The 10,256-nt window shown below is 37.4% G+C and overlaps 1 pseudogene; it reads left to right on the forward strand.

The window, feature by feature from the left end:
• The window catches only part of LOC118657850, a 56,649-nt pseudogene extending 46,723 nt beyond the window's left edge, over positions 1-9,926 (forward strand).
• Positions 9,927-10,256: the final 330 nt, after the last annotated feature.

A 10,256-nucleotide genomic window follows, 5' to 3' on the forward strand; every position in this document is an offset into this window, starting at 1 on the left:
AGTTGATAACACTTAATTACCAAGTTGTGAGGATTGAATAGTGGACATAACAAAATATATGTAACAACAGCTCAACAACTCTTAACTACTAATACAGTGGGGCCTTGACTTACGAGTTTAATTCGTTCCGTGATGGAGCTCGTAACTCAAATTACTCGTATGTCAAATCAAAAGTGAACGAGTGAGACACGTGATGCTGGGCTGATGTTGTGGCGTTCACTGTGACGTTCGCTGCGCCAACTAGCAGTGAGGTATATGAAGCTGGCTCGTAACCCGAATTTTAGCTCGCAACTCAAAGCAAAAAATCGGCCGAGAGACGGGTCGTATCTCGAAAAACTCGTTAGTCGGGACACTTGTAAGTCAAGGGCCCCACTGTATTCTCATTATTAGTTACTATAGGGCATGCAGAAAAAAAAAATAAGATAACTATTATATGCTGAACTCCTACAAAGAGTTAAGAGCTGTTTAATCTTCATACATCCTACTGAGGGAGGCATTATAATCATTTCCCTTTTACATATGACAAAACTACAGCACAGAGAAGTTAAATAATTGCAGAAGGTTGCACAGCGAACAGTAATAGTCATGTGAAGCATGTTAGGAAAATTGTTATTCCAGAGAGACCTTCTAGCCAAGAAAAGAAATGGGTTCTCTTCAATAAAAAAAAAAAAATAGGTAAATTCTCAGCTTCCCTTAAGAGGCATCATGCCATCTTTTAATTTATCTAAACCCTCTGTATGTTCATGTATGTTTTCTGCTCAGCTATCTGCTAGTGATTCCGTACTTTTTCCTTTATTTTTTCCTACATTTACTTCATTCAAATCACACTTCCTATCTCCGTGGGTTGACATTTCCAGATTTAAATAGAAAGTACATTTTCCCTTTTGACTAACTCTTGTTTCAACTCAGAATTCTTACAGTAACCCCTGTCCCCAATCCTTTAATAGAGCATTTTAAGTGATTGTCTTTTGAGGTATATCTGCTAAGTTACACCCAGTATTTCAAGATAATTTGGGAAGTTGTGTTGAGTTGTGTAAGTATTCAGTCCTATAACGACAGACAAGTTTGGCTAGAGTGAAATATTCACATTCAAGACGTGTTTTTGCAAAACAGAGCTCCTGGCATTTTTTTCACTATTGTGTTGCGTGGTGCAAGCATAATCAAGGTGAGACATCTGGCTCACTGACATCATTAATTTCTCACTTTGCACAAATAATTTCTATAAATTAAACTGACACCCAGAGAAAAATTGTGTTGTCTGTTCAATGGAAATTACATTTGACTTTATTCAAAAAGGTTGAGCTATAAATTAATTTTTCAAATCACCAAATGAAAACTAGGGATTGTTTTCTGAAAATAGACTGAACAGACATGCATGATAGAAACTTTCCAAATTGTCATCGTTGCTGTAGCACACCATTCCCCCCAAAAAATGTATGAAGGATTATCTTGTCATTCAAGAACATGGACGTAAACCACAGATGAAACAGCTAAAATAGTTTAAAATTGTTTTTCTGAAGAATAATGTAAGGGCAGGAGGTTGGTAGAAAGGAGCAGGGGTAGCTGTTTTTAACTGTGCCTACTGTTGGTACTTGAACACTTGTGTAAAATTACTTTGTCAAAAATATTAACATTATTCAAATAGGACATATCTTTTCCATTTAATACTCACTTGCTAAAATCTATAAGCACAGAAATGAATATTTAACCTGAGGATGATTCAACCATGTTATACAGCTAACACTGGGACATGGTGTCTATTTAATGTTTGATTACTAATAAAGTATCCACCCTCTACTTACCAAGCAGAGAGTTTAGAATAAAGTCACTGAAGGCAAGTCTAAAAAAATTCAAAATATTTCTAACACTCCAATCACTTTGAATGGGGTTATCCCCCTTGAATTTCAAAATATAATATATCTTCTTCTTCCCTGTGGTATTTATTATTTGTGTTATTTATCAGACAATCCTATACAACCAGTCCATAAACTCTGATGGAGGGTCCATATTTTCTGTAATTCTTATTACAAATAGTCACTCATACTACAGGTGCACAATGAAGGAGAACAGAAAGGAGGCGTGGGGGTGGTTAGAAGAAACAAGTGGGGAGATTCTTATTCAAGGTTTTTCCTAAACAAAACCGTTTAAAACCATCTTGAACTCTGGCAGCATTGATTTTCTGTTCTCTGGGTGTTTTTATTTAATTATACAAGAATAACCTCAGACGCCCATGATTTCCATTTATCTGATAGAGAAAGCTAAAGAATTACCCTTCCTGATATTTAATTAAACATTTCTATCAATTACACCAAATAAGTATACGGTCATAACAACCACTAATTCAGGTGGCGTCTAAAAAGACAGCACATATTAAAGCCCCAGTTTGGCTGTGGAACACATTAGATCCAGGTAGCAAACATAGCAATTGTTTCTCTGAAGAAAATTGTTCCTAAGAGAAGAAAATTTGCTCTTCTCTTAGCACTTGACATTGTGTGATGCAAAACAAACATAAAGCAGGTACTTCAGATTGTCCCTCAGCTCGATCAGTCCAGATTCAGAATCATGTAATTCAGAATAATTTCTTAAGGTTTTATTTACTTGCAGTGAAAGGATAAAACACTACCAGCAATTTTGGTAACTGGAAAAGGTACTTTATCAATGAATTGTACTACTTAGAAAACTCCTATAGAAACCATTGACTTGATTTGTTAGTCAAGTCCATGACTAACAAATAAAATCTGCAGTTATGTATTAAGATGAGTGTTGCAAAAACTGTCACATGGAAAATGACTGATTCCAACACTGAAGTAAAAATAAAGAGCATGGGTCTTCAGCCTAAGGTCATTTCTCAGAACTGGGAATTTATTTTTCTCTTTGAAATACTGCAATTAGCTAATAAGGGGAACTACTTTTAGTTTATTTTGATTTTTTAAACTAATCTCTGAGTATAATATAACTGACCTATGCTTCTATTATAGTTTTACAATATTGAAATGCTTCTCTCTCACACTCTTTCTCTCTCTTTCATGCAGTAAGTGCTCACTTAAAGTCATCCATAGGCTCTCTGACTTTAAGCAAAATGACATGTAACAAAACCAATTTAACCATAGGCTCTAGTGGCATCTCATCAACGTTATAATGAAACAAGTGGCCCGGTGCACAAAATTTGTGCATGGTGGGAGGGGTGTCCCTCATCCCGGCCTGCACCCTCTACAATCTGGGAATGCGGGCTCCCAACCACTTGCCTGCCTGCCTGCCTAATTGCCCCTAACAGCTTCTGCCTGCCAGCCTGATCACTCCCTAACCAATCCCCTGCCAGCCTGATCAACGCCTAACTGCTACCCTGCCTGCCTGATTGCCCCCAATTGCCCTCCCCTGCTGGCCCAATCACCCCTAACTGCCCTCCCTTGCCAGCCTGGTCGCCCCTAACTTCCCTCCCCTGCTGGCCTGGTCACCCCCAACTACCCTTCCTTGCAGGCCTAGTCACCCCCAACTGCTCTCCCCTGCAGGCCTAGTCACTCCCAACTGCCCTCCCCTGCAGGCCTAGTCACTCCCAACTGCCCTCCCCTGCTGGCCTGATCACCCACAACTGCCCTCCCCTGCTGGCCATCTTGTGTCCGCATGGGGGCGGCCATCTTGTGTGTTGGAGTGATGGTCAATTTGCATATTACCTCTTTATTATATAGGATGACATTATTCAAGAACCTGCTGTATTTTTAACTCATACCCTGGATCCGCTTTTGTTTTTAAATGAGAATTAGAACAAAGAATGTTCATCTGGTATTCCTAAATCATCCAAAAAAAAGTGTGATTCTGGTGGAGTTTTCTCTTCAAGTTAAAGTTAGCAGAAATTTTAGAAGCTCTGGAAACAAGTCCTCCAATAGAACCACTTCCAGTGGAGACTAAGTATAGAATTGTCAGCCTATAAAATAGATGGGTAGCTAAAATTCTTGATGAAAAATTCAATGAAACAATTTTATGGTCTAAACTAGATATTTAGAATTCACTGGATGTTTTTTACCCATGACTGAAAGTAAGAAAAGTCCACCCACACCCAGAAAAAATGTGTGTATGTGTGTATGTGTGAAAGTTAAAGGAATAGGTCACAAAACTAGAGACACGAAGTTTATCTTTCTTCATGAGAACCCAGAATTACAAATCAACAAGAAACTACCCCTCTGTCCACCCCTCCTTTATAGTTGCCAGTGCCTCGGCCACCTGCCTCGGCCACCTGCCTCATATCTTTGTCCCTTTCCCCACATTCCTTCTGACTCTCCTCTCTCCACTCTCTTCTCCATGAAAGGAGCATCTCTCTTTTTATTCTGAACAAAGTCCTAAAGTCACTCCTTCATTTTGAAAAGAAAAAATTTGAATGTCTAAAGTTTGTTTTAACAACTAATAGGAAAATCTCTGCCAAAACTCTAATGGGATTGACAAAGTCAGTGGGCATTGGGAACCCAGTTGACAAAGCATATGAAACAGATACTATTCACAGCAACATCTGTGCTATCATGGGTTCAGGACGAGCAATTACGGTCATAAAAAGACTCTGCAGGAACTCTGAAACCTGCCTGGCTGTGGTCTGTGTGGCCATTTGCCTTGGGTCTTCTGTCCATGTCTTTGATTCTATGAACTGCACCTTTTTCTATAAATAAAAAGTCATTTTCTTCTTAAATGAGTCAGTAGTAGTTTCAGTTGTCTACCACCAAGCCACCTCAATGATAAGGAAAGAACTCAAATTTTTAATAACTGGATGGTCAGGTGAATGAACTGATATACAAATAATTAAATCAACAAATAAATGACTAGAACAAAAAAATCAAATGAAGACTGGGCTCAATTTCCATGATAGTTGCCATTCTTTCTCTCCTTTTTCCTATGGTCTAGCCTCCCCCAATCTTCTCCTTAACAACAACTGATTTTTAAAACAAACATTCCAGTTTCCTAGAATCCCTAAGGTCCTTACAAAACTTATAATTATGATTCCTAAGATATTGGTTTAGTTATTTTCAACTAGACTGGGAACTCGTTGAAGTAGAAGCTTTATATCCTCTCCTATAAGCTCACTTAATTGTTTTGAAACTAAGAAAGAGATTAGAAGAAAGGAAATGAGCATCTTTGCATTTATAGAAACTAGCTGAGCTTAGTACTATATTAAATTTTGAGCTTCAATAAATAATTCCACTTGTGATTCTAAATAGCAATTAAAAATCTTCCTGTGAATTTCCCTCAGGTACCTTAAATTCAACATCTTTAAAAATTAATTTACCTCTTTATTTCTAAAGATGGTTTAAAACTTTGTTTATTCTTCAGGTTCCAGATAAAAATATGAGCCCTTATATTGACCTACACCACTTTTTACCTTCAAATGTCCTTAAAATTAGGGAAAAAAATGCAGTTGCACAAATCTGTATTACAACAAGAACAAAATTTTACACTCTTTCATACAAATGCTAGATGTTTTGAGTCAATTCTAAACAATGGAAGGAAGGACTAGAGAGTAGAATTTCATTGACCTCGCTAAGGAGACTTCTAAAGAATGTTTGAGATGCCATTCTGACCTGTTCTAGATACCTATAATAACATGAAAGAGCAGAGCAATGAGTCAAAGCATAAACTCTTCAATTTTTGAATTGGATTTGGGAAATATAAAGGGCTCCAGACATTCTATCCAAGCAATTCAATGCTTTCAAAGATATAGCCCAAGGAAAAAGGTCAAATTCATAGCACTGCAAATAAAACACAGCCTCAAGGAACCCAAGATTTGGCTGTAAGATCCTTTCTTAAGAAGTGAGAAAGACTTAAGTAAGCACCTCAAGCATTCTTTCACTAATACAGAAAGGCCTCTCAGAACATGGAGAGCATGCCTCAGAGACCCTCTCAACTAGACAGTGGTGCTTCTGAGACTCATAAGAACCCCCAAATCTATGACAGAAAACAAACTAAGAAAGCTGCAATATTAGTTATGTTTTAGGTGAAGAAGGTATTACTAAGAGGGCAGAACCAAGAGTTGCAGAGAATCATGCCCAAAGAGCAGGGTTGAGCCCTATTCATCAACTAATAATATGTACACAGATGAAATTCGGAATTGCTCTACTAATGTACCTCCTGTTTCTTCCTTTTTGTTCTTTTTTAAAAATATATTTTATTGATTTCAGAAAGAAAGGGAGAGGGCTTCCTTCACAACCCCCATTGTGGATTGAGCCCGCAACCCGGGCATGTGCCCTGACAGGGAATCAAACCCTGACCTTCTGGTTCATAGATCAATGCTCAATCACTGCGCTGCACCAGCCCAGCCAGTTTCCACCTTTTTGGACGAAGAGTATCTAGTGTCTCTTTTCAATCACTGTACCTTGCCTGTGTGTGCATATGTTGGGAGGAGAGGGAGGCAAGAAACTGCTTCTTAAGTTCTCAATTCTTCAGAACAAGAGAAATTGTGCCCAAGTAACTAGATCAAAGAGCTTCATCTATTCCTGGACATGATTTAATATGTAACCAAGAGGAATGACTTCTTTTCTGCCCCTATTGGATGACAGGCACTAGAAAAAAATTGTATCCAGAATTCTAGTTGGGTGAAAGAAGTAAAAGGATTCAGCAAAAACAAAACAAAACAAAACAAAAAACTCATAGACGCAGACAAAAGTTTGGTGATTACCAGAGGGAAAGGTGGGGAGGGGATGGAGAAGAGGGTGAAGGGGGGATAAATGGTGACAGAAGAAGGCTTAACTTTGGGTGGTGAACACACAATAGAATATGCAGATGATGTTTTATAGAATTATACATCTGAAACCTTTATAATTGTATCAACCAATATTACCCCAATACATTCAATAAAAATATAAAAATGAATAAATAGAGAATACTCTTGTTTCTAATGCTGTCATGTTGACATTTGTAAATACTCCAGCCAAATATATTTAGAGGTACTGACTTTCTGCTTCCATTATGACTATATTTCTTTATAACCATTTTTACAAAATAAAAATCTTCAAATAAATCTTCTCTATTTTTATATATGTTTATGTTTTTCACAAAATATAAATGCTAAAAACTCATAGAATACTTAAGCCAATCCTTTCCAGTATAGAATATAAATTTATTCCATTAAAAATGGGAGCTCCATCAAAATATTTTTCCATCCTTTGAAATATTCCAATGTGCAATTAGAATTTCAAATTTAAAACTTGTACACCATTTGAGGAATAATATTTAATTTGTTCTGAATGTCCCTTGTTCTTGGAGAGATTCATTGCAACAGTTTCCTGTTCTTAAGTTTTGTTTTGAACAATTACAAATTGCTAAAAAGCATTAAGAGCTGATGTTTCTTGGTGCTCCATTAATAAATATATACATTGATTAAATATTTCTGAGCTGATTTTGAATAAAATATAATAAAAATTTTAGGCAACTCATAATAAAAAAAAGCTTAGTATCATAGGAGAGCTGTTAGATTTATTTCTAAAGTTTTTAGAGCCTAAAACATTTCTAACATTTTTCAATGGTGGGCAGCAGAGATGGAAAGCACATCTGCCAGCTAAAATTCTTTTTTTCTTATTCAGAGGAGCTTCTCACATAAAAACAAACTTGTAGCTCAGTTACTCTTAATTGTGCATGAGTTTAAGACTATAAATTTGAGCACTCTTGCTTCTGTTACCATTAATGGAATGAGAATAATGATATGTTATGTGCTCACATGATGCACACCAAGAACATTGCTACAAGTCTTCTTAATTTAATAAAAATAGTGTTTTCCTGTGATACTTTACTCCACCATTTTAGTAATGCAGCAAAGCCCAGTGATTTTATTGTGAATGGTGAAACTTTTAACTAAATTTTATTAAAATGTCTACCACAATAATATTTCACATTTGACAGAAGGAATATCCAAAGCCTTGACTCTGATTTCATAAATTGGGTGGGGAAAACAAATTGTTCCATTATTGAAATTAACTAGTTTTCTGTTTGAAGGATCTGAACGTTCTGATATAAACCTGCCATCATTTAACTATTGGAGATATTCTTCTGTTAATGCAGCCAACACGGTCACAGCTACTGCTTAAGTTTTCATACATGCACAAAAAAGTCTGAAATAAAAATTGCATAAAAGCTATTTTAAACAGTCATTTTATCTAAATGATGAATGATGTTTCACAGAGTGATATATAAACATACCATCCGCAGCTGCATATTAAATCACAGTCTTTGCACACATTTTTCTTAATATAATTATGAATGTTTGAAGTAAATTCTGATGCTTCCTCAGCATCTTTGTCTTCTGTAGTCATTGATATCATCATGGTCCCCTAGCAGGGAGTAACTGTCAACAAATATTTTGCTTATGCTAAATGCTCTTGATCAACTTTTTTGAAAATCAGAAATGTGTACTTACTTTTTTAAGTATGCTCTTTTAGTTTTTTGGTTCATTGCACCCAAAAGAATTAATTCCAACATTAAATGTATCGCCAAACAATGACATGCATCTTTGTATATTTTTCCATATAATAACTATCACTATCAATATAGCAGTAATGTTTAGAACACTCTCAATATTCTCACCCTTGCCCTCTTGCACATTTAAACCAGTAACTGTTCATTTCACCCACTGATTCCTCCAAATGGTGACCTGATGACTTCATGCATCTCACTCCATAGCGCAATTTCAAATTAAAGAAATAATGTCATATATAATAGCATCAAAACAGAAAACACCTAGGGGTAAATTAAATAGATAATGTCCAAAGGCGATACAACAAAACTACGAAGTGTTGCTGGGAAAACTTTTCAAAGACCTAAATAAAGACAAAAGATTATGAACATGGTTTAGAAAACTCACTGTTGGTAAGATGTCAAGGCTTCAAAATTAGCCTATAGATTCAATGCAATCCCAATCAAAATATTGACAAATTCTGTGTAGAAATTGAGAAGCTGATTCTAAAATTAATATGCAAAGACACGGGATATTTTAAAACCCCCAATAATTTTGAAAATGAAAAAAAGAGTTGGAGAAGTTACAACAATGGATTTTGAGACATCTTAGAAAGGACAGACACATAAATCAAGAAACAGAATAGAGGGAGTAGGAAATACACATGTGTCTTTTTTTTTAATATATTTTATCGATTTTTTTTTTTACAGAGAGGAAGGGAGAGAGATAGAGAGTTAGAAACATCGATGGGAGAGAAACATCAATCAGCCGCCTCCTGCACATCTCCCACTGGGGATGTGCCCGCAACCCAGGTACATGCCCTTGACCAGAATTGAACCTGGGACCCCTCAGTCCGCAGGCCGATGCTCTATCCACTGAGCCAAACCGGTTTCGGCACATGTGTCTTTACATCTGTGTAAATTCATTCCTGTGACATTCTGAAAAAGGCAAGGGCACCCTGGGCCTGACAAGTGGGAGTCACAAGGTTCCATTCCCAACAGTGTCCAAGCTGATTACCCAGGAGTATGGGGGCACGTCGTTGGTTGCACGCAAGAGGGCGCTGGACAAGAACAACAGCCACATCAAGCTGGTGCTGAAGGGCCTGGTGAGCCAGGGCACCCTGGTGCAGAACAAGGGCACCAGCATCTGGGCTTCTTCAAGCTCAGCAAGAAGGCTGCTCATGAACTCACTAGGTCAAGGTCAAGAAGTCCACTTCTGCCAAGACCAAAAAGCTGGTCTTGTTCAAGGAGTCCAATCTCCAAAGAGAACCAAGACCAACAAGAGAGCCCAGAAGCCAAGGGCAACAGCAGTTCAAAACTCTGCCCAAGGGGACATGAAGCTGCAGGAGCCAAGGCAAGCCCAGCAGAAGAGTCCTGGCAAGGTCAGGACGGAAAAGCCCACAGCTGGGAGATCCAAGTTGGCCCAGCAGAAGACCAATCCCAGGAAGGCAGCACCTAAGATGAAGAGTCCAATCTTCAAAAACATCCAAAGGTTCTTTTAAGAGCCACCCAAGTAATATTAAAATAGCATAACACTGTCCTAGAAGGTTAAGACCCTACAGGGCAACTGTATTTTCTGCTAACAGTCAACTTGTGATGAAGTGAAAGAAAGGATTTTGTCACACGTGCACAGATCTACAGAGATTCAGATACTTAAAACTACTCTAATATTGCCCAATCCCAACATGCTAGGTTGTACTCTCTAGTTAGAATACCGCTATATATGCCTTGTGTAAACTTATACTTTATTAGAAATACCAGTGTTATGCAAAGGAAGGAGTAGAGATCAGCTCAGTGCCCAAAATACTTCCATTTTCTGTCTTTTTTTTTTT

This window comes from Myotis myotis, unplaced genomic scaffold (assembly GCF_014108235.1).
Source record: "Myotis myotis isolate mMyoMyo1 unplaced genomic scaffold, mMyoMyo1.p scaffold_m19_p_6, whole genome shotgun sequence".
Classification (NCBI taxonomy): Eukaryota; Metazoa; Chordata; class Mammalia; order Chiroptera; family Vespertilionidae; genus Myotis; species Myotis myotis.